Source organism: Lutra lutra, chromosome 3 (assembly GCF_902655055.1).
Source record: "Lutra lutra chromosome 3, mLutLut1.2, whole genome shotgun sequence".
In the NCBI taxonomy this organism is placed as follows: Eukaryota; Metazoa; Chordata; class Mammalia; order Carnivora; family Mustelidae; genus Lutra; species Lutra lutra.
In genome coordinates this window covers 181,494,036-181,514,965 of record NC_062280.1, presented here as the reverse complement: position 1 = coordinate 181,514,965, position 20,930 = coordinate 181,494,036, and the positions used below count along the sequence as shown (strand labels likewise).

The following is a 20,930-nucleotide window of genomic DNA, read 5'->3' as shown; positions in this document are numbered from 1 at the left end:
GATTCTGTTATTTTGTCCATATATTTTATGACTCTATTATTAAATGCATGTTCATTTTGCATTGTTTTTCTAAAAAAAAAAATAAACTTTTTAATACATGACATCATCTCTTTATCTAATGCCTTATTTTAAAGTCCATTTTTCTCTTCTGATATTAATAGAGGCAGTAACTGTCTTATGCATATACTTTGTATGGTTTATTTTTTCCCCTCTTTTTACATTTAATCTATCTGTGCATGTAATATAGGTCAATCTGGTATTGTCTTACTTTGAATCTGAGTGAGTAGTTCTTTATGTTTAATAAAATAGTTTTTGTTTCCTCTTTCTACGTCTGCTTTTCTTGTTCTTTTGCCCCACTTTTATATCTTTTCTTTCCTTTTTTTTTTTTTAGTTGTTTGTGCATTCCATGTTATTCTTGCAATATGCTTTTTAGAATGACTTTTCATATCTTTTCTAGTGGCTGATCTAGAAACTAAAACTTATTTCTTTAATTTATCACAATCTACTGAGAGTTAATATTATACCACTCCAGGTAAAATCTAAGAGATTTATTGCAATGCAATTCTCATTTACCCTTTACTATACTTAATACTATTATTGTCACATATTTCACTTCTTAATATATAATGTACCCCACAGTACAACTTCTAAAAAAAAAAATCATTCACTTGCTTTTAATGAATTGAAGAAAAGAAAATGAAAAATTTATCCTTATCTTTATAATTTGTGAAATCCTGCATTTTTCCAATAGATGTGAGTTTCTACCTAGTAAATTTTTCTTTTAAACTTGAAGAACTTTAACATTTCTCGTAGTGTAGAACTATTAGCTTTTCTTATCATAAAATATCTATTTCACCCTTATTTTTGAAAGATTGATTCACTGTATATAGTATTCTGAATTAACTACCTCCTTCATCCCTTCCCTGCCCCCCCCAACTCCACTCATGAACTTTGAAAAAGTATCCTTTGTTTGCCTCTGGCATCCAAAGTTATAAGAAGTAAGCCATTATTCTTATAATTGTTTTCCTGTGTGTGCATCCTGTTTTTAACCTCTCTGATTGCTCTTGAGAATATGTCCTTGAGTTTGAGTGTGATTATGGTAGGCACAGTTTAGATTTTCTTTGTATTTATCCTGCTGTGTGTATCCTTAGCTTCTTGGATTGTAGATTAAAGTTTTAGAGAACATTTCTAGGTCATTCATCTTGTGAAACTACTCATAATCTAATTCTGATAGTATCTATGTAGTAGCGTGAAGTATTTCCTCTGTTCCATATATATATAGACACAGAGTTTGGATGAAACTAAGGTATGTTTTTGGGAGGGTAGTGAGAGTCAAGAATACTTTATAAGTGACATATTTTAAAAAGCAAGTAACATTTTTTTACAATGTTTTAAAATAGTAATTATTATATAGATTCATTTCTTCATTGTGGTTGCAAAATAGTAATGGTGTAATTCTGTCATGGTTTATTCATTTCTTAGCTGCACTATTTTAAGAATTGAAATAGCTCACATCATCTGGTTCCATGAAGTACAATGCATGAAGAGAAGACAATAATACGCTAGATATTTTGACATTTACTTATTATCTTTCAAAATAACAAGGCAATTCCCTAGTATTCTCCAAGGTTAAACCTTTTAAAGTATATATAAGAACTCTTGGATCTAGACATACTTTAAATGTTCTAATGTATGGAAACTAAAATCCTATTTTCATGCCAGTGGAAGCCCAGTTGCCTTATTGCTGTTTCCTCCTAAACGGATATCATTACCATAGGGGTATTGTAACTGCCAGTGGCTTTTCATCATTTGCTCATGCTTTAGAGTTCATGGAGATACCTTCTTCTCTAGTTTAGTTGTAGATTTTACCTGTAGGTTTTGGTTGTACTATACTTGTTGAAGGGATATGGGGAATGCAGTAACTACCCTACTGTTGTCCTTAAAAATCATCGTATGAGTTTTTTAATAAATAAATGTTGACGGTACTATAATTGTTCCATTTGCTGCATGTTTTTGAAGTTATTTGCTATGTGAGCTAACATGAAAAATCAGGCAGTATGACAGTGACTTACAGGGCATAGTGTGCCTTAACTGCCATCATGGTGGTTTGCACCAAAATATGCTCTGCTGGGAATAATGACCTACCATGCTGTCCAAGCCTCTTTTGAGATAAAGAGAGGTCATATTTGAAAAAGATTGTGTTAAACAGTCTTTTGGGACTCTTTGGGTATTGTGTACACTTTCAGTCATGTCTAATAGGAAACCATTTTTATGAGAAATCAGATATTTATTAGTTTCAAAAGCAAAACAGAAGTTTTCTTTCTACTGTGAAATATTCTTGGGTATTTTCCAATTATAACCCAGCATAATTAATTTGATTTGACAATTTTGTTGCCTTTTCTGTCCTCTGTTAGTATTAAATAAAGAAGGACATGAAACAACGTACTAAATTACAAGAACCCTCTCTAGTAAACTTTAAAGCTTTTATGGCATTGTGATTAACATATAATCTCTCATTAGTAGTTTTCTTTGGAAAAAACTGTACTTGTTGAAAGATGAATTTGCTTCAGAGATCAGTCTGGTCGTTTAATTTCAAAAAGAGACTGACAATAACCAAGATACATTGTTCTAAAGAAGAAAGAAGCTAAACCACCCTCTTACCAAGGCCAGCTATTGACTGCTCTGATCTATTTCCACTCTTTAACCACTTAAGGCAATTCACTTTCATTTCTCACAGGAGGAGATTTGGGAGTGCATCAAAGACAAACTTGAAATTGGGTTAACCCCTTTGTTCTCAGTTTCTGCCAAATGGCATCAACTAACTCTAAAAAGGAAGGAGAAGCATGGAGTATACTGAAGACCTGATTTCAAAGAATATAACTGAAACTCCTGGGGAAACGTGTGATCATTTTTGTTCAGTTGTTTCATGCAATTTATTTTTTAATTTAATTAATAAAAACCATTTTGCCTCTGTACTAGGTAAGTTCTTGTTACACCAATTCATTGGAAACATATTTTACTTTATATATTTTTTCACTTCAAAAGGAGCATTCATTTTAGTTCTCTATCATTTGCTTTGCCATCCGCTTCTCCAATTTAATTTCAAATTCATTTAAATTATGTGAATATGACTTGCTCAAATAAGAAAATTGATTTGTGAAGGACACTTTTTTCTTAGTTAAAGAAATGGAATATTTCTGTATACAACCTTAAATATACAGCAAGTTGGTCTTAACTAGGTCACAGCATCAATGGTAATAACATAGATTGGATCACTCAGCCTGTTCTTGACACCTGTTTAGTTGTAAATGGGATCTAGTTTCACTCATTAGATGGCTTTCCACAGAAGTTGGCTGTTACCCACCCTGGGTTTTTGTTTGTTTGTTTGTTTGAGCTTGAGAAAACATGTGACAATTTTCTGTGCTTTTTAGGTGTGCAAAAACAATAGCAGCAATGGCAGAAGTAGTTACAGTGCAACTTATTTATTACAGCCTTTTAATCCTTGCATTGGAATTATGGTGTCCATTCTTCAGATTCCTAGATGTAAAGTAGTAGTTGCTTTATTAGCCTTGGGGGTTGTGATGACTTCTTGCTTTCAGTATATCACCAAGGGTAGACTAGAACTGAGCTGGTTCTTTATATTTTGAGAAATATCTTTGAGGCTCAGCCAAGGGTCTGGTCCTTCAAATATTTTATAACTTATATGAGTAGCAAACTCCTTCTAATAAATCTCTTACTGGTTAAAGTAATTAGAATCTTGTTTTGTGAACTGTATGTTGATTGATCCAGGTGCTGAAAAAGAACTATGATACACATACTTATAGTCATATATTTTTCACTTCCCCATTTGCAATTTCTTTTTACCTTCAAATATCTATTTGAGGATTATTTTAATTTCTGATAGAAGGTTTTTATCAAGATAAAGATCAGTTGCAAAAAGCCCCTGTTGCTTTAGGAATGGTGCTGTACTCTTCCTGTATTCTTCCCTGCTTATAAGTGTTTATAAAAATTCAACAGGAGAGTTAATATTAAAAAAAATAAAAATACCAAAAAATGTGTCAAATTAAGACTGTCAATCATCTATCTTTGTTTTAGTAAATTGGAAACGCATTTCCACTCAGTGTGTAATAATTTGGTACTATTTTGTAACCCGAGGCAAAGAATTTAATGTCCATTTGTCAAAATGCCCTGGTGTAAAGCTCCCTCCCTCACCCCAGAGTGGAACCACAAAGAGTCTTTATTTACTGCTAGTAGGAGGGTCATTATGAAAACAAGACTTACTTGCCTTCTGGCCATAAGCAAAGGTTTTATATGACTCAGGAAAGCAGGTTGATCTTGAGTAAAAGGTACAAGGAAATAAGAATATGTTGTGCCAGGCAAAGCAGTTCTCAAAAGTAAATAGCCTAAGGATAAGCAAGGCTGGGGAAGCATATTCTGCAGGTTAGATGGTTTAACAAGGAAAACTGACACTTTAAACAAGTTTTGGTTTTAGCAAGAACTCTAGGTTAGTGGCATATTGATGTTGGGGTTACACAAAAGATTCTAATCTTTACATAAACCTAAAACAAGTTGCCAGTTTGTTTTCAGTATCTTTAACAGGTGCATGTCTTTGTCAGAACTGAGGTACTGTATACTTAAGATCTGTGCTTTCAATTGTATGTAAAACTTATGTCAAAAGAAAAAAAATTTTAAGGGAACTCTGATGATATGTATGCTATTAATGGAAAACTATAGCGATATCTGACATTTAATTTGTAATAGATCAGAAATTAGATGGAATAATGGGTGGATGGATAGCATATGGATATATATGTAATAAATGAAATATAGTGAAATGTTAATGGTGGGATCTTAGTGGATATGTGGATGGATATGGTAAAATTCTTTTAACTCAGTTATATGTTTGAAAATATACATAAAATATTTGGGAAAAGAATAGACTTTTTTTAAAAGACAAAAGCTCAATTAAGAGTTTTGTAAACAATATGAAGTTTGAAATAAAAAAAATAAAAGTGGGTATTTATATTTCCTTATATGGCAGAATAGGCAGATGACCAGCATGTCTAAGTATGGTATATAAAAAGATGTTGACTCCATGATCAGCTTTACCATTATCCTTTAAATAACCTTGGTGAAATCAAATAAATGATAAAATGAAGATAGTAATATGTCGCGTGATTCTCAGAATTGTATTGTGAAGATTAATTTTCAAATTACTATGCAAATATAAACTTACATTATTTAAATTAAGAACTCCATTTAATAATGCTCTAAGAACACACAAATCCAAAGCTTGCTTTTTACATACAGATTGGAAGGTCAGCAAGTGAAATTTTCTTCTCTAATCCTTGGAGGTTCCTTTCTCTTCTATTTTAGGCTGCTGTTAATTGTTGATAAATGGTGGTAATTTGTTAGAAGCAGACAGTATTGTATCTAGTCAGTGGAGCAGAGGAAAAGGATTGTGAAGCAAAAATTCTAAGCTCTGATGGAGAGAACAGTTGTAAAAAAAGCAAAAAACAAAAAAAAAACAGTTTTGAGGTTTAATATCCATTAGAAAAAGGAAGAAATGATATGCTGTCTCTAAAATGTACTCCACTTTTAATCAATAAATATGGAAAGGAGATAGTCTACCAGCAGTTTCCATAGAGTTGCTGATAAGAATGAGTACCGGGTGCATTCATTTCCTATTGTGGCATTATAGATTAATCACCATAAACATAGAAGCTTAGAACACACATTTGGTATGTGACAGTTTCATGGGTTTGAAGTTCAGATACGGGTTAGCTGGGACTTTTGTTCAGGGCCTCACCAGTTAAATTCAGAATGTCATCAGAGACTACTACCTCCACTGAAGTTCAGGGTCCACATCCAAGTTCATTTAGTTTTTGACAGAATTTAGTTCCCTTTGGTTGTATAACTGAGCTCCCTGTTTTCTTGATAGTTGTCAGTCAGGCTTGTTCTCAGCTCCTAGAGTTTTCCCTTGGGTCCCAGCCATGTACCTTTTTTGCAACATAGAAACATGCTTCTCCAAATCCAGAAGAAGAATCTTTAGTCTGTTATGATTGATGGGGTCTGTATAATAATATAAGATAATCACAGAGGTGATTATCCCCTTATATTTAGAGGTCCTGCCCACACTCAAGCAGACGGAATTGTATAGAGGTGAATATTTACACCAGGGACAGGGATTGTACAGAGGGAATATGTACATCAGGTGACAGGAATCTTAAGGGCCATCTTAGAATTCTGCTGACCATGGGGAGCTACAAAATTAATATTGCCTTGAGTGAGAAAACTTAGAAAATATCACATTCATCCAGCATATCAAAGATGAATAATTCATGAATAGAAAGAATAATACTAAAATATTAGAGCATTAATAATTCTTATAAAATAGGCAGAATTTTTTTTTTTTAAAGATTTTATTTATTTATTTGTCAGAGAGAGAGAGGGAGAGAGAGAGAGCACAGGCAGACAGAATGGCAGGCAGAGGCAGAGGGAGAAGCAGGCTCCCTGATCAGCAAGGAGCCCGGTGTGGGACTCGATCCCAGGACGCTGGGATCATAACCTGAGCCGAAGGCAGCTGCTTAACCAACTGAGCCACCCAGGCGTCCCTAAAATAGGCAGAATTTAAAGTGAGTGAGATGGGTAGGGGAGAATTGGTACCCAGAGAGAAAATTACATTAAAAAAATTGTAGCACTGTATTTTCACAATCTATACAGAATCCTTAACATTAAGTGTACACACTTAAATCAGAAGTAGTGGATCTTTTAGGGGAAAAAAAAAAAAGCCTCATGATCCAAACGCATATCACTGGGACATGATGGATGTCCTCACTAATGCACCTGGCAAACTGGGAATAAGAGCTCACTATGGGGGCACCTGGGGTATTTCAGTTGGTTAAGTGTTCACTTTTGGCTCAGGTCATGCTCCCAGAATCCTGGGGTCCCTGCTTCGTGGGAAGCCTGCTTCTCCCTCTCCCACTCCCTGTGCTTGTGTTCCCTCTCTTGCTGTGTCTTTGTCTGTCAAATAAATAAATAAAATCTTAAAAAAATGTTCACTATGGCCTGAACAACATTAAAATAAATTTATTCATTCATTTATTCATTCACTTAGTAAATGCTTCTTGATTTGTGTCCAGACATCTAACACAATGTATCATCTTTCTGTGCTGTATAAATATGAGACAGTCCTCATTCTCAAGGACCTCCCTTTCTACTACAAAAAATATTCAAGAAGAAAATGATAAACATGTGGGGGTATAATGATGGTATGCATAGGATTCTTCAGATGCAAAAAAGAGAGGCACCTGACATACACACTGATGGTCTGATATGTGATAGTATTGATAGTGATACTTTTGCTGCTGTAAGTACAAGTTGAATTGGGCCAAGAAGAGAATCAATTGTTGCAAGTAGAGTGAAGCGTATATTCAAAGAAATGAAGTCATGGCAGGTTTTTTTGGGGGAAAGACATAGGTACTTTGTTTTTACTACAATACAGGTGGTATCAGGCATTGGCAAGGATATGAAGAAATAGGGAAGACCCATACATGAAGGATAAATGACTAAGACCTGGGTAGAAGTCTTCACTCCATCAATAACAAAGGAGGTGACTTCCGCCAATTAGTCAAGTTCAGGTTTCTCATCTTAGAATAAAATATGTTACAGGGTATTATAGACCTGAAGAGATAAGGGTTATAAAACCTGTTCATAGCAGCTATAATTAGCTAGGTTATTACTTAAATGCCAGGCAAAGAAAACATTGAAAACAAACAAAATAACTAACTAAACTTTTCTTACAAGATCTAATAAGGGGTCTAAATAGATTAAATTAGAGTAGGTGATAACGAGATGAGTTTTGCTTCTAGAAATAGTGCTCTGTCAAGAGATTAGACTATTGTTTGAAGGGGGTTGACATTGGAGGTAGTGAGACTAGTAAGGGAAAAAGAATAGGATTTTATGTTAAGGTAATGGTAGTAAAAACAGTGAGCAGGGGATGGGTTTGAGAGATCTATAGACAGAATCACCAAAAATTGATGGTAAACTGAGAGGGAAGAAACTTGAATGATTCCTGTGTCTCACAGTCAGTTGAATTAATAGCAGCATCATATACTGGAAACATGGTGAGTTATAAAGAAAACAAAACAAAAGATGACATAGCACTTCTGATTCTTCTATCTTCACTCCAAAGTTTGTGGTGGGGAGAATATGCAGAATTTCAGACTTGTATGGTGTTAAAGAAAATGATGGGCAGAAGAAAGAACAAACTACTGACAAAGATAGAGGGAGAGTCCTCAACAGTCAAAGTGGGAAGACTAAGATTTTAAATTTTATAGATTTAGGGTCTTTAAGCACATTCCTTTGCAAATACTACACAAGATAGCCAGGATCTTGGAGAGGAATGGAGGCAGACTGCCCAGGAAGGCTGATTAGACTGTATACTGCTTAGTTTGTCAAAGCTCCTTGTATCCAGTTATGGCCCATAAATAGCCAGTGCATCCACCTGCATAGAAACCTGAGGCCTCAGACAATAAATATGTCTGCAGGGCACAGTGTGGCTTGGGAGGTATAGGACTGAGTAAGAGTATTTTGAAAAAAATATGTTTTCTCTAAACTTTCTCAGGGCCCTAGAGCATCCTCAGAAGGACTGAGATGTAATGTCTTACACCATAGATAATAAATGTTATTTGATTTAGAAAAAACAATACATGTGTTCTTATAATCATTTACAGGGAAAAGGTGGTATAAATGATTAAATTTCATAATAGTGTGTTGTGGAAGGTATATGAGAGGAAGATATAAAGATTTTGAACCACATATGTGAATGTTCTGTGGGAAGAGACATTTGGACAGGGATATAAATTTGGCAGTCATCAACATACAGGTGAGAAGTAAAACAGGCATAAGTTAAATCATCCAAGGTGAGAGAAGTAAATGATACTTGAAAAAAGCCCCAGACAGAAACCTCAGAAATATCTTCTTTTTGTAAATGTGAGAAGGAAAAACTACCAAAAATGTTATGAACTAAAAACTAAGGCTTTGCCATTACCCTATAAATCAACTTGGTGAGAAAAAGAAAGATCAGAAAACAAACTTGCCTTATATCAATCACATAAAATGAGAGAGCCTTAAAAATGAAGGAAGGGCAATATTAAGAAAAAGTAGGAATTAACTGAGAGGTCAACTCAAATAAGTACATGCTGGAAAATATCAATTGGATTTACTAATTAGACACGAATTGGGTTTAGTTTTTTGTGTTTTTTTTTAACTTTTTTTTTAACCATTTAAATTGTTTAGATCATGTTAGTAGTAAGATATCCCTTAAGACAACTACTCATATAAATTTCTTCCCAATAACCTCAGAAAGTGGAGTGTTCTTCTTTAAAATATTTATATTTTGGGAAGAAAAATATATTTGGGAAACAAAACCTTGGTGGAACATAATTTTCCAAGTATCTCATGATTAAGAAGAAGCAGAGCTTGGGTTTGAACCTATTTTAGTAGGGCTCAATTGGTAAGAGGCCACTAGAGGAGTTCCAGAGTGCTCTGAAATGTGCTCTGCTACTTGGGCTTTTTATGCAAGAGGTATCCAAGGATGATGGGGATGCTAAGTAGAGTCTCTTCCAGGCCAGTAAAGAAGTGGCAGGAAGAACCTGTGCTGGCTTTTTTATGTATCAGTCACTCATAGCAAATCTCTTTCTGAATATCTATACCTATGCCTTTATCTATTCTGCCCCTTCCTTTACTCTGGAGATCTCTGACTAATACAGACCCCTTGAGTTCTGTAGCAAAACCATGCTTTCTGTGAGAGAACCAATCACTCTTAAAAACAGCTACTATTGTCTAGGAGAGTCTATGAATCAAGTGATGATTGGAGTTGCATAGAATGAGCTGGGTTTTCACAGATCCACTGAATTACTCATTTTAGTAGAGTCTTTGTTAGGCTGCTATAACAAATTACCGTGGACTGGAAGGATCAACAATAAACATTTATTTCTCACAGAACTAGAAACTGGAAATCCAAGATCAGGGTGCCAGCATGCTCAGTTTCTGGTGAGAGTTCTCTTCCAGGTATTCATATGGCCATCTTATTACTGTAGTCTCACAGAGAGAAAAGACTCCCTCTCTTTCTTGTCTCATAAAGAAACTATTCTCATCATGAGGGCTCTATTTTCATGACTTAATTACTTTCCAGTGTTCCCAACTTCCTTTATGATCCTAGTAGAGGTTAGGCTCCCAACCAACATATGAATTTTGGGGGGACACAAATACGTGGTCCATAGTGGGTTAAAATAGCAATAATCTATTGTGTAATGGAAAGATACATCGAGGTTAAGGCCCCCAAAAGTCCAGAAGTCAAAAAATAAATTAGTGGCCCAACTAATGGGCCACTGGGCCACAGTTCACCTGTCTGTTGAACTGATGCCTCTTTCTCATCTCACTTATGGACACATGATGACTTTCCTGGCACCAGTCATCAGAAGAGGAAAAAGTGGAGCCCGATTCACTCGCCAAGAGATTAGTATGATATGTTGATTCTAGGGAGAGTTCTATTCAAGCACTATGCCTAAAATGTGGCTGCAAAGTGTATAGGCAGAGCTGGAGATATTTAGCAATAGATATTTATTTTGAATTCATGAAGTGTCCCAAGATTTAGGAAAAGATAGAGTCTTATACAGTAGTAAATATGTTCTTTGGTTGGTCAGGGGCTTGGAAGGTGAACAAAAAAAGAGAGAAAGAGGCAAGAAAATTTTGAGAAAAATAGCATATGTAGCCCTGAGTTTCAAGCCCTAAGTATATGGAGTTTTTGCTCTCTAGGAGGTATTTACAAAAAAGGAGGTACATAACAGCTGAGAGAATAGGAGGACTGGCTCTGCTGAATGTTAGCTAGCCCCTCCCTGTAGTCTAGTGCTGACAGAAAAGGATCATGAATGAACTAGTCATGGCAGCTAGGTTTGGAGGAGAACCTAGGCTAAGTCAAATAGCCTTTCAAATGGTAGTGTCCTCTGCAGAGGCTCTACCAAGGAATATAATCAGATGGTGGCTTCTCTGGCCTCACATCAAAATTACTTAGTATCTGTACTTCCTTACTCTCTCAAACCCTTATTAAGGCCTTACTCTAGGTCAAGAGTAAATTCAAGAATTAAATGCTGCTAAGAAGTCTTCTGCTTTTTAGAGGGAGCTATGATTTACCAGTTGATGGACCTGAACCTGTTATTTCTCTCTTTCTGTTTCTTCTCTTCTCTCCTCTTCTTTCACTTTTGCTTGCTTGCTTGCTTGCTTCCTTCCTTCCTTTCTCCCCTTCCCTCCCCTCCCCTCCCCTCCCCTCCCCTCCCCTCCCTCCTACCCTCCAAAGAAGGTAAACAAATCCAGGCAACTTTACAGTTCTTGTCATAGCCCTCATGGTGTCCAAGTGTCATAGATGCTACATAACCCAAATTGACTCAAGAAAAAGACAGGGTCGTGCATTGCTGATAAAAGGAATAAAAATGGAACTATTAATACAGATACTATAGTTTATAAGATTTTAAGAATAATTTGAAAGCAACAGTTTATTTTTCTTCTTTAGATTTTTTTTAAATTAAGACATATAGCAAAATACACGCTTTTGCAATGTATAATTAACAACTGTATATAATCATGTCATCATGAGTTGAACAATTAGACAAACAAAATAGAACAATTCCATCAGTCTCTGAAATTCTGTATGTGCCCTCTCCTCAATCCCAGCCCCTCACAAATACTACCCTATAGTTTAGTCTTTTCCAGAATGCCATAAACGGAGTTATGCAAGATGTAGTCTTAGAGTGTGCATTCTTTCACTCAGAATGATGGTTGAGATTCATTTTATTGCAAATATGTTTTATTCTTTTTTATTTGAATAGAATTCCATTGCATGAATATACCTTAGTTTATCAATTAACCAGTTGAGAAACGTTTGGGGTATTGCCACTTGTATGACAATAAGTTTTCCAGTTTACATAAAGTGGACTTATTTCTTGAAAAATTCACTTGGTCAAAAGTAAAAATTAAAATACGAACATTTCTGTATCATTTTAAAGAAAATTTACAAGAAAATTCCAGGCCCAAATATGGTCACCAGCAACTTTATCTAAAATAGTTTAAAAAAAATACACCAATTTTATGCAGTTTTTCCAGGGAATTGAAAAGAGTACTTTTCCAATTTATTTTATGAGACAGGAAAAAAAAAAGATAGCACAATAAAACAAGGACACTAAAATACAAGAAAATTAGGAAAATTAAAGTCCGATATTGTTCATAAATACAGGTGTAAAGAATCTTTTAAATATTGAAACACAGGATATTAGCAAAATAAATCCATCAGTATGTAAAGAAATAAGTAAAGTTTATTCTAGGAATGTAAGGTTATTTGAATATTTGAAATTCAATAAGTATGATTTACCTCATTAGTATATATTAATATGGTAACAAATGCATTAATGTGTTTTAATGAAATCCCAAATGTGTTAATGTGTTTTAAATGTATTAATATGTTAAAACCAAAGGAAGGCCTTTGGTTTATCTCAGTAGATACAGAAAATATCGCTCGACAAAATTCAACACCTGTTTTATGATTTTTTAAACTAACATAATTAAAATAGAAAAAAGATTGTTTCTGTGCCCTTCTTATTAGTTAAAACACAAGGCACGTATTACCACTTTTAATTAACATTATGCTAGCATTCTTGCCCAGTGCAATAAGGCAATAGAATAAAATGTATAAATGTTAGGAAGGGGGAAAAAACTAATGTTATTTGTAGGGATATGATCATGTATCTATGAAATCCAAAAGAATATACATTCAAGGGGTGTTAAACGACCAGCTCTTGATTTTGGCTCAGTTCATGATTTTGCCTTATGAGATCAAACCCCAGGTTTGGCTCTGCACTCAGTGGGGAGTGTGGTTGAGATTCTCTCCTCTTCTGTTCCCTGCCTCTCCTCCCATTCCATGCACACACTCTCTTTCAAATAAATAAATCTTAAAAAAAAAAAAAGAATCTACGTTCAGAAGTTATGTTAATTTATCAAGTTTGCAGGATGTGAGCTCAGTATTTAAACATCAGTTTCTTTTTTTTTTTTTTTAAGATTTTATTTATTTATTTGAGAGAGTGAGAACACAAGTACTGGGTGGAGAGGGGTAAAGGGAGAGGGAGAAACAGACTCCCTCTTGAGCAGGGAGCCCTATGCCTACACTGGTCTGGAGACCCTGAGATAAGGACCTCAGCTGAAGGCAGATGCTTAGCTAATTGAGCCACTCTGGTACCCTCAAAATCAGTTGAATTTCTATATATGAGCAGAAACAGTAAGAAAATTAATGTAAAATATAATTTTCAGTATCATCAAAAAAACCTTCAAAAACATAGAATTTCTAATAACAAATAACAATGCATAGGAGTTTTTGTGGCTTCATATAGTTACTAACATTTTATCTTTTTTAAAAATTCAGCCATGAGAAAAGGAAATTCTGCCATTTGTGACAATTTGAGGGCATTATGTTAAGTGAGTTCAGTCAATGAAAGGTAAATACTATATAATATCAGTTATAAGTTGAATAAAAAAAAATTGTGAAAATAGAGAGTAGCTGGATGGTTATCAGTACCAGAGGCTGAAGGGTGGGGGAAATGGGAAGATATTGGTCAAAGAGTACACACTTCCAGTTAGAAGATAAATGCTGGGGATCTAACGTATAGTATTGTGATTATAGTTAACAATCCTGTGTTGTATACTTGAAATTTGGATCTTAAATATTCTCACAACAAAAAGAAATGGTAATTATGTGACCTGATCAGGTGTTACTAACTCTATGCTGGTAATCATATTGCAAAAGTAAGTGTATCAAATCAACAAGTACACCGTAAGTTTAGACAGTGCTATATATTAATTATATCTCAATAAAACAAGAAACAAATGATTTGTCTCAATTCTAGTAGCATTCCATTAAACAAAATCAATACTCTCAGAACAAAGGTATATGTATTAGAGTTTTAAGTATTTATTTTCATAAGGTCTGCTACTAAATGAAAAGTACCAAATATGCCTGGTTCAAATGTCCATAAACTTAGATAAAAGCAGCAAAGGGAAAAATAATTGTCGGTAATTCGGGTATTAAAATTATTGTACATGATACTTAAATAACTGCAATTTTTTTTAATGAAAGATGTAAAAGGTAGAGAATTTCACCAGAAATTGGGATCAGTTAAGCTATAAATTTAAATGTTGCAAATAAATATAAATTCAAATGTTGCAAAATATAATAACCCAATTAAAAATTCCATATATGGGTTTAACAGAAGATTAGTCACTGCAAAAGTTTTGTGAACTGGAAATAATATCAGGGGAAAATGTCCAAATAGAGAGCAAAATAGCAGGAATATATGAGACATATGGGAAACAGTGAAAAGATCTGACATATGTATAACTGCAATTCTAGAAAAAAATCAGACAATTGGAAAAACATAGTACTTCAAGAGATAATGTCTGAGAATTTTCCAAAATTAATGAAAGAGATCAACCAAAAGATTCAACATTCCTTACAAAATTTAGGGAAACCACATCTTGGCATATCATACCAAATTATTAAAAATTTAAACATCACAACCTAGAGAAAGTCTTAGATATAGTGTTAGTAATATTACCTCAAAGGATCAACACTAAAATTAAGAGGTGATTTTCCAAATGAAAGCGTGGAATCTGGGAGACACTGGATCGATACTTCATAGAAGTTTAAATTTAATGGAAATGTCCCTCAAAAGTGAAAGTTAACTTTTTTGAAAGTGAAAGTTAAAGACATTTCCAAGAGAAAAATTTGATACCTGTAGAACTGCAGTGAAAGTCATACCAAAATAATTCCTTCAGGCATAAAGAGAATCATTCCAAATAGAAATATGGAAATGTTAGCAAGATTGATGAGCAAGAAAGGAACACATACATGCATAACTCTAAACAAATGTTGACTGAAAGCAAAAACCAAAAAAATCTAAATAGTAGTAATGGCTTATAGGATTCACAAAGTATGTAAGATTTTAGGTTTCTGTAGCATAATAGTGGTTGCCTAAATCCTAATCTCTGAACATTTCCTCTAAAATACCATGCAGGGGCGCCTGGGTGGCTCAGTGGGTTAAGCCGCTGCCTTCGGCTCAGGTCATGATCCCAGGTCCTGGGTTCGAGCGCCACATCGGGCTTTCTGCTCAGCAGGGAGCCTGCTTCCTCCTCTCTCTCTGCCTGCCTCTCTGCTTACTTGTGATTTCTCTCTGTCAAATAAATAAATAAAATCTTTAAAAAAAATAAAAAAAAAAATAAAATACCATGCAAATTAAATAATAAAAGCAAAAATACCAAAACCTAGAGAAAATAATCTTAGAATTGAATTTTTACTGATCAGCAGATTGGAGTGAAACAATTTGGAAGATGTCACTTGAACTAGGAAAGAAAGAGAAACTAGAAGCCACTAAGCAAAATTGATACTCCAGGAACATAATGAATTTTTAAATTAAAAACATTCCCTATCCCACTCTGTTTCAAAAGACACCATCATTTAAAGACATTGTACCTTACTTTATTAACAGAAAAAGCACTCATGAACTAAAAACCATAGAATGCTATTATAACCTTCAATTTTCACCTAGACACATCAGTTATTTCTGATCCAGGAAAAGATAAAAGATTTTTAAATGAATAGAGAAAACATAGTCAAAGTACTAACCAAACCAAATAATACTGAAACAATATAAAAAATCAGAAAATTTTAGCTGATAAAAATTCTACCTAAGAAAACTGACATAAAGCAGAAAAAATAGTGTAATACTCCAACTTGAATTATTCTTTAAAAAGAAAAACAAATTTATCAATCAGCTTGAATCCACAACATTAAAATGATTTGCTATATATGTACACATATACACATATGTACACTGTACAGTGTAATAGATTGTTAAGGACTAATTACCACACCATTTGTGATATGTCCTAAAAAGAGGCAGCATATGATTTGAATCAGTGACTAATACATGCTTTTTTTATTCTCCCACTGTTGTACTGTGGCAATTATGGGGAACAAGACATGAAAGTATTGAATTCTACCCCTGAATTTTTGAAATTTGTACATTTGGAGACTGGGGGGGATCATCAGACCAAGAAAACCAGAGAAGCAGTGGGGAACAGGTTTATGTATGAGCTAAGTATCCAAACCCCAGGGATAGTCATCTTTGTTCCATCTAATGTCACATGCAGAGCACAAATTTAAATATACATTTAGTAAGAATTTCAAGATGGTACTCACAGAGCATTAAACTCCTAAGTGGGGTTTTGTGTGACTGCAATGGTGACATACCCATGATGTGGGCTCTGTATAGTGACAAAGTAAATGGAAACACTTTATTGTTCTTCTTGTTGTTTTTTAAAAATTTATTTATTTATTCGAGAAAGTGAGATAAAGAGCAGAGGGAGAGGGAAGGAATCCCTAACCAGATTCTATGCTGAGCACAGAGTGAGATGTCGGACTCAATCCCAGGATCCTGAGATCATGATCTGAGCTGAAATCAAGAGTCTGACACTTAACAGACTGAGCCATCCAGGTTCCCCATTTATTATTATCTAATAGTGAAAGCAAATTGCACACTTTTAAAGTCTGTAACATAAGGATGAGTGGATGAAGTCTGATTAACTTTAATTGTTTCTATAAATTATGTGTTTTGTATTAGGTAATTTTTTTTCCAGAAGAAACAGAATCATTTCCTCAAAATATCTGGCTCAATGGCAGAATGGTTCTATAAATTGCAGGTTTTTTATTTTCTTAAAATCATAAGGATTTTAGAAGTACATGATACTACTCTACATAAGTAAGTTTGCATATGTATATATTGATAAATTTATTATATATTTAATGTACTGTGGAATCATTTTTACTAAATTTAAATTTAACTCAATAAATTCAGGTATTAAATGTAATTTCATATATTTTCTCTTTTCTTTTTTTTTTTTTATAGATTTTATTTATTTATTTGACAGAGATCACAAGTAGGCAGAGAGGCAGGCAGAGAGAGAGGAAGAAGCAGGCTCCCTGCTGAGCAGAGAGCCGGATACGGGGCTCGATTCCAGAACCCTGAGATCATGACCTGAGATCATGACCTGAGATCATGACCTGAGATCATGACCTGAGCTGAAGGCAGAGGCTTAACCCACTGAGCCGCCCCATATTTTCTTTCTTGAATATAGAACATATGGGATCACTTATCCCATGATAGATGGTAACTTTCTGTTTTCTATAATAACATAATTCTTTAAAAATAACATTGACTTACTGACAGTTGAAGAGAGATGTAATACACATAGTCTCTGATCCATTTCTCTCTCTCTCTCTCTCTCTCTTTGCTCATGAGACCATTTTAATCGCAAGGTGTTAACATAAAATATTAACATAAATTTCAGGTATCATGGAAATATGTACTGCAAATTCAGAAATAACCGGTATTTGTGTAACCAAATCAAGTGTTTTGAAGACTTCAAAGTACTAGATGGAATTCTTCAAGACCACTGATCCATTTCTTTCTCTTTGAATCCCCAAAATAGGGTTGCTACCTGGAAGGGAAGAAGGCAGATGACAAACCTAATCTCAACGAACTTGCTAATGATTATCCTCCTGTAAATAGGCAAAGATATTTTTTGAAATGCTTTGAAATAGTTTTTGAAATGCTTTGAGCTGGATACCCTTGGTTTATCATTATTTATGTCAAAAAGCCTTGGATCAACAAAATTATGACATATGGCTTTCTGTACAATATTACATAAGCTCTACAACATCTGGAATATAAATAGAGCTGTTTCATAACCTATCTGCTTTCTCCTGTGAAGTAATAATCCATACACCTTGTTAGGGATCCCATTCATTATGCTGGGCCAAAGATCATATGTCTGATACATGAAGGAAGGAATGCCTAGACCTCTTACAGGTTTCACCTGTGCCTCTTTATTGATTAGATCATTAAAACTGTTAATAAATCTTTTTAAAAATTTTATTTAAAGTTTCATATATAGTGTACGATTAGTCTCAGAGGCAGAGTTTAGTGATTCATCAGTTGCATATAACACCCAGTGCTCAAAACTATTAATATATCTTGATAATGGTCAAGTTCTCTGATTTTTTGAGTCTGATTTGACAACCCAATCCTTTGCATTATTACAAGATATTTGAGTTTAAACACAAATAGAAAATAAGTATCTCAAGTCCACATATTTTAAGCAACATATCCAGTGAAATTTATGAATATTAAAACAATGCTGCTTGAGATTAAACCATTTACCTGGAAAAAGAGGAGAAGAAATTCTGGGTGTTGATGTATGCAATTATATGTATTTAAAACATTTTAGAAGCTGTCAATTTCTTGGTCCGTCAACCTTAACAGCAACCCATAAAAATGTTCTTGTTTTGTATATCTTTAATTTGCAAAGCGGAGAAGCATGATGTTCTGCAGATTCCATAGCGCCTGCCACTCACATCAGGGACGTAAGTTTGTTTTCCATAGTGCACTTTACCCATAGTGAAGTTTTTGTCACAAATCTTGATCTTTAATAAGTAAATTCATGAAGCTTATAACTGGCACAGTACACACAATTGTAACACTGATTTCACTTAATCTTTAACCTGACATATTGCAGGTTTTACAGTAACAGTGCTCATATTGAGACTCCATCTGTTAATGGCAGGAAACAGCATTGCTATACTCCAGGAAGCTGCCAAAAAGTGTAAATGACTTGATACGCCGCTAACTGCGGAGTTCAAGTATACTCAATGATGCTCTTTTTGCATTTACTGTTTACATGGGAATCACCTTTGAATGCAACAACTAAAAAGAATCCCTGTAGATCAGACTTCTTAAGACATGATAGAGACAATAATAAATTATATCTTTTACTTTTAATGTGCAAAAATTCCTGTAGCATCTCTCAGAGAAGTACCTCGGCATCCTGACAGAACTGTTAAACCTATTAGTTCCTATCAGTGAGCTAAGTTAAGGTGCCAAATGTTTTCTTGAGCTGTACCAGAAAATGCATCCTTCAAGTCACACTACCTTGATTATATTAGTTACAGGGCTTTAAATAATCCCTCCAGGCAGGCCAAAATGGAATAATGTGTGCATTCAAAAGTAATTTATTTCTTGGAAAGTCTTCGAGAAAAGCAAGAGACACTTGCTCATAATAAACAATGTAGAGTTTCTTGACCAAACATAGTCTTTTTCCAGGTTAGATTAATAAATATTCATTTGGCACCTACTGTGTGCCAGGAAATTTGCTGAATGCTTTGTCTACAGATACTACAAAATATATTTTTTGCCCTCAAATAGCACACTGATTATTAGGTATTGAGAACGATACGTTAGCATGTAACTAAAAAGCATTCCATTAAACAGAGATGTGAAAATGGAAGGGCAGGAAGGAGGGGGAAGTGAGAAAGAGAGAGAAAAGAGGGAGGGAGGGAAGGAAGGGAGGAAGGTAACATGGCAGGTTAGAATTATGAAAAGTGCAGAGAATTTTTAGTGAAACTAGTTTAAATAAAAACAGCCTTCTATATATAAATAGTTGAATGATACTGAGAAAGTTCTAGAATTGCTGTAATTTTGTTTTCTATCTGTGAAGTGGGATATATTTATACATACAGAATAGATTTATTGTAGGGATTAAATAAGATGTACAAATTTATAAAATTTCATAACAGAAGGAAATTTAATGAGCTCTTTAAAGTCAGAAAAAGCTTCAGGTGAAATATGGTGTTTGACCTAGGTTTGAATACTAGATGTATGAGTTTCGGTGCTAAGACAAATTACCACAAACTGGAGAACTTAAACAACAAACATTTATTACTCCCAGTTCTGAAACTTGGAAGTCCAAGATCAGCATGCCTGCAGATCCAGTGTCTGATGAGGACCCACTTCATATAGTTTTCATATAGCCTTTCTTCCTTGTATTCTCACGTGGTGGAGAGCAGAGAGAAAGAGCAACCTTTCGCATCTCTTCTTATAAGGATCCCATTCATGTGGGCTTTAGCCTCATAATCAATTATTATTTCAAAGGCACCACCTCCAATATCACATTGAAGTTAGGATTTCAACCTACAAAGTTTGAGGCAACACATTTCAGTTCCTAACACTAGGTATGGCTTAACGGGTGGAAGAGGAAGACAACCAATGTAAAAGATACACAGACTCCTAAAATAGCATCCTGTTTCTGGAAAGTGGAAAACACTATTCCGTGTCTCAGTACTGGCATGGATCAGCCCTGAATTCTAAAACAGAATGGTGAGAATGCAAGTAGAAAAAGATCACCAAAATAGTAGTTCCATAAATTGTAGGTTATCTTTTCTATGGATATGGTCATTTCTTATTTTTTAAGGAGTTAACCAAATCAGATCAAAACCTGTGTTTTGATTCTATAATAAAATGATCAGACATCATTGTTAAATTCTTTGGAAATACACTTACTATGAATATAAGGTTGGCTCTTTCTTCAATGAGTGAATTCAGGTTTAAGAGGCATTTTATCAATGACAATGTGAGGGCACAATGAGACATACCTTTACTGCAGTCTATCCTATGAGGAAAATATGAATGGTCATATCACAGGTGATATTTTGGAGTGGTAGTGGCTTACAACATTGAAGGATAGGCTGGGGACATATTTAAGCACTGGTTTTCATCAAGCAAATAACTAAAGTAAATGGATATACATCATCTACCCGGTTAACTTTCCTGTAGTTGTGAAATGGTCTCTTGAAAACAAAGTGGCTCTTGGGGGAAAATAGAATAAGAGCATAATTTGAAATGAATTAGAGTTACTATAAAAATGCAAAAAAAAAAAAAAAAAAAAAGAACAAAAAGCCTCAACAGAAAAGAAGACCGAAATTGAAACTGTAC

General features: G+C 34.4%; 1 long non-coding RNA gene across 1 annotated transcript; it reads right to left on the bottom strand.

The window, feature by feature from the left end:
* Positions 1–19,856: 19,856 nt before the first annotated feature.
* Positions 19,857–20,601, bottom strand: LOC125094881 (uncharacterized). The gene is made up of 2 exons (XR_007125726.1): positions 20,499–20,601; positions 19,857–20,129 (listed from the first exon to the last, which is right to left on the bottom strand). It is a non-coding gene; the product is annotated as an uncharacterized LOC125094881 (long non-coding RNA).
* Positions 20,602–20,930: the final 329 nt, after the last annotated feature.